The sequence below is a fragment of the Mercenaria mercenaria genome, chromosome 14 (genome assembly GCF_021730395.1).
Source record: "Mercenaria mercenaria strain notata chromosome 14, MADL_Memer_1, whole genome shotgun sequence".
NCBI lineage: Eukaryota > Metazoa > Mollusca > Bivalvia > Venerida > Veneridae > Mercenaria > Mercenaria mercenaria.
The window spans coordinates 73,157,540-73,162,185 of record NC_069374.1 but is presented as its reverse complement, the minus strand read 5'-3'; the positions used below and the strand labels follow the sequence as shown (position 1 = coordinate 73,162,185).

Below are 4,646 nucleotides of genomic sequence, written 5' to 3'. Positions count from 1 at the left end.
ATTTTGGCCCTTTCAGGAGCCATAACACTAGAACCTATTATAGGATCTGGCCAGTTCAAGAAAGGAACCAAGATCTTGTGGTGACACAAGTTTTGTGCAAGATTGATTAAACTCAAATCATAAATGAAGCTGCTATTGTGCAGACAATGTCAAAAATAGCTAATTTTGGCCCTATCAGGGACCATAACTCTGAAACCCATAATGGAATCTGGCCAGTTCAAGAAAGGAACCAAGACGTTGTGGTGATACAAGTTGTGTGCAAGTTCTGTTAAAATCAAATTATAAATTGAGCTGCTATTGTGCAGACAAGGTCAAAATAGCTCATTTTGGCCCTTTCAGGAGCCATAACTCTGGAACCCATAATGGGATCTGGCCGGTTCAAGAAAGGAACCAAGATCTTATGTTGACACACGTTTTGTGCAAGTTTGATTAAATTCAAATCATAAATGAAGCTGCTATTGTGCAGACAATGCCAAAATAGCTAATTCTGGCCCTTTCAGGGGCCATAACTCTGGAACCCATAATGGGATCTGGCCGATTCAAAAAAGGAACCGAGATCGTATGGTGATACACGCTGTGTGCAAGTTTGGTTAAAAAGAAAAAACATAAATGAAACCACTATCGTGCAGACAAGAAATTGTTGACGGACGGATGCACGCACGCACGCACGCACGGACTGACGACGGACGACGGACAAATGGTGATCACAAAAGCTCACCTTGTCACTATGTGACAGGTGAGCTAAAAATCAGTCAAAGTCTATATTTATTCGATGTTTTAATCACAAAATCAGTAGCAATTAAAGAACAAATTAACCAAATTTTTAACATTATTCCAAATTACTTTGAAATTCATCGTTTCCAAGAGAAGTCAAATAGGCCACAGTATGTTGTCATGGATCTCAACGTGCGGTTATTAGTGCGAAAATGTGTATGAAGATCCCAAGGGAACACCTTTACATTTAATTTGTGGTGTAGCAAGGTTATTGCCCCAAGGCAAAGAGCCGGAACTCCAACTCCCGTGGCCGCACCCAATATTGACAAGACTGCAGGAATGGCTACATGATAATGCATTGCAGCATAGTTGAGTGTCTCCAATTACGTCGATTGAATACCGAATGGTGTGACCTGGACTTCCAAATATAGATGTGTCAGAACTGCAAAAACAACATAACGTTTCACGTTGAAAAATAATGTTGAGTTCTAACTGATTAGTGAGGAAATGGGACAATTTGATAGTAAGCATAGTTCTTACAAGATTGGATATGTGACATAATTGCCAAAACTACTCATTGCATCTGACATTTTAGGTATTTATGATATTTGTACAGGTAATTAATTCTTCAAATAGACCAGGTATGACTAAGATATTGGACTTTGAAACTTTGATATTCTTTTGCTCGAAATGGCTAAAGTGGAGACAGTCGGTTAGAAGACGTACAGTTGCACAATTATGTTTGAAAACCAAATACGAATAATTCAAAACCTGAAAATAGTGTTTATTTGTATGTAAAATTGTCTTTAAAGAAAAGTTTCACACAAGTTTGTTAAGCTTATTATTACAAATGTTTCCCTTCTTAGAAGCATTTAATGTGTACACGCAATAGACAGACTACTCACGTGACAAATATATGGAAATATCAAAGCAGAAAATATTTATGCTGAAAAAATTGTTTCAAAGCTTAGTATTGTCCATACGTATTGACCTGGCACTCATTAGTCTTCGCCAATATTTTCGGGCGTTTTCATTATGTATCTACATTCAATTTGATTAACTGAAATAACCGATAAAGATAACCAACAGAACGGTGGTGTAGTGGCAGGCTCTCTTCCTTCTACGCTCTTTACCATTGGTCCGAATTCAGTTCAGAACATTTTTAAATGTCAATGAAATTGTAATTATGTCGATATTAGTTTTATATTTAGTTTATTTATGATACATGTCATTTTAGTCGCGCCATTCCCTTAAATTATCCGTTGAAGGAACGAACGGTCACGAAGATATTAGACATGTTCAATAGTAGAGTATTTCTTTCAACAAATAAATCATGATAAATGTGAAGACTTTAACGTCTATTAGGTTAACAGGTGAAATAGAAGAAAATATATGGTCAGACAGAGAACTCGAACACCCAGCCATGAGATTGGTAGCTGAACGCTTTGTTCGCACAACTATATCTGCACATGGACATGATGATGTTAAGAAATGAATATTATTGGTTTTTCAATTAAGGTTCGGACACCGAAAATTAATTTACGGAAAATATTCAAGAGTACCAGGTCATACTTGCGGACAATCAAATGCAATTCATAGTTTATAGTACGATATTGATGATACGTGTTTTCGTGACTGCTCAATTTGCACTCTCCATCAGTTAACGACTGATATTTATAAAGTATTCACAAATAATGAAATCGATAGATACTAAGAAAGTATTGCTTGAAAATCAAAATATTTGTCACATAGAAAAGTTTTCTCATTCAAGAACCCATACCGTAAATGTCGAATAAAATCAAAGCTTTACGGAAAGCCTAGACTTTGACTCGTCTTGCCGCTTAATGTAAGGTATTTCAAACTTTATACTATACTTTGGTGGACCACAGTAGTACTCATTATCAAATTCGAATTATCTACTTTAAATTGCACAACTAACTAAAACATGTTAAAATCTAGAAAGATATATCTAATGACATGGTAGATTTTAGCACGCAAACCCCTTACGAAAATTTAATACCTGCATGTCGGTCCGTAGAACATCGGAGCCGCCCAGCAACCTCCGCCAGCGGCAAGTGCTGTAGGAAGATCACATATTGTCAGGTGAATGATTAAGATTACCAGAATACACGGATATGATGCCATGTTTGCCGACTGTGAAAAGAGGAAGGTTGGTAAACATCTGTACAGAATACAGCTTTTTAATACAACAGATAGTATTGAGGATTTTATAAGCAACTCTGCTTTGCTTTCAAACTATTCATTGTACTAGGTTTTCGGATGAAATTATAATTTAAATGATAAATGCGATTCTACAAATCTGTTTCAAAATTTAAACATCCTGGAAAAACTTCTTATGTTTCTTCGAATACCTATATGTCGTTCAAATCGTGATCTTGCTGAAATACTAATATCATCCATATTAAAGTAGTATGCGTATAGGTAAAATATATACAATTCAAGTTTCTATGTACTCTGTAGACCAAAAGCGGGATATGTTAGTTTCATTCATGTTTGATGCGACGTAAGCATGTTTGTTTGTTTGTTTGTTTTGGGTTTAACGCCGTTTTTCAACAGTATTTCAGTCATGTGACGGCGGGCAGTTAACCTAACCAGTGTTCCTGGATTCTGTACCAGTACAAATCTGTTCTCCGCAAGTAACTGCCAACTTCTCCACATGAATTATCAGAGGTGGAGGACGAATGGTTTCAGACACGATGTCTTTTATCAAATCGTCACGGAGAACATCCCGCCCGGGGATCGAACTCGCGACCCGTCGATCCGTAGTCCGACGCATGTATTTTACGTGTTTGTCTAAAGTTAATCCAAGGCAAAATGAAACTTGTTTCACGTATTTCTATAACAATATTGTTTGATGTCGCTTAAAACATTCTCACAAATTATGCTACAGGGAGCTTAGGTTCTCATGGTCTATCAAAGGGTGGGCCGGTGGTCTAGTGGTAACACGCTTGACTGTCTCAATCTGTCCCTTTGGTCAGATCGCTCTCTCTCTCTGTACTAGTAGAGGATGAATTTCGCGCCATGTGTGGCTGCGTTTGCTATATGTAAAGCGCCTTTGAATGTGTTTATCATGAAAAGGGCGCTATGTAAATCTGGTATATTAATAATAGAAATAATAATAATTTTGAGTACAGTCAACTCCAAATACAAAAGTAATATAGCCTCTCAACTTCTGCTCATTTTATCTAAATGGAACAACAGGATCATAGCCTGTGGAAACATGAACGTAACCTCTCATTACCATATTAATAAATTATGATTGGCAATTTTCATGTATAAATGCAAAATATTCTATTAAATTTTTACTTTATAATGGCAGTGTTTTGAGTCTAAATATACCCGACAGTTAAGAAGCTAACTTTAGACATGCTATTCGTGTCTAGTTGACGTATTCGAAGTTTCGATTTTACAGACAAATTTGTTCATAATTAAAACAAAATAAAATAATACCTGCTAACTGTTTATGAAATACCACTATAGTACGCACAACTGAAATGTTATAATATTGCTGCATTGGTTCTCTTTTTATAGCCAGCATGGGGCATGTGGCTATTTTTGTTGATTTTCCCATGGTCCGTTTATCTTGAAATCGGCACGACTGTTGTGTCCAATATTTGTTACAGAAAACAATATTTACTTGAAGAAAACAAGGTTCAGACACAAACGTGATATAAAGTCTATTATATAGGTCCGTGTCAAAATGTTCTTTTACGCGGAATTTTGCATAATCGTTTCCGCCATGTTAATACCAAAACGAGTTTTATTTGCTTTTATATATTAATTAAATAAAATCTGAAAAGTAGGTCCCTCGGAAGCATCGAGAACAAGGCAAACAGTGAAAATTGCAGACTCGGTTTGATTGAGTCTGTTCATGAGCAGTACTGTAAAATGCAACACTGCCCACGCCCCTA

The 4,646-nt window shown here is 36.4% G+C and overlaps 1 long non-coding RNA gene across 1 annotated transcript; it reads right to left on the bottom strand.

The window, feature by feature from the left end:
- Nucleotides 1-764: 764 nt before the first annotated feature.
- LOC123528266 (uncharacterized) lies at nt 765-4,303 on the bottom strand. Its single transcript, XR_006681937.2, has 3 exons — nt 4,186-4,303; nt 2,735-2,868; nt 765-1,156 (listed from the first exon to the last, which is right to left on the bottom strand). It is a non-coding gene; the product is annotated as an uncharacterized LOC123528266 (long non-coding RNA).
- Between the last annotated feature and the right edge of the window lie 343 nt (nt 4,304-4,646).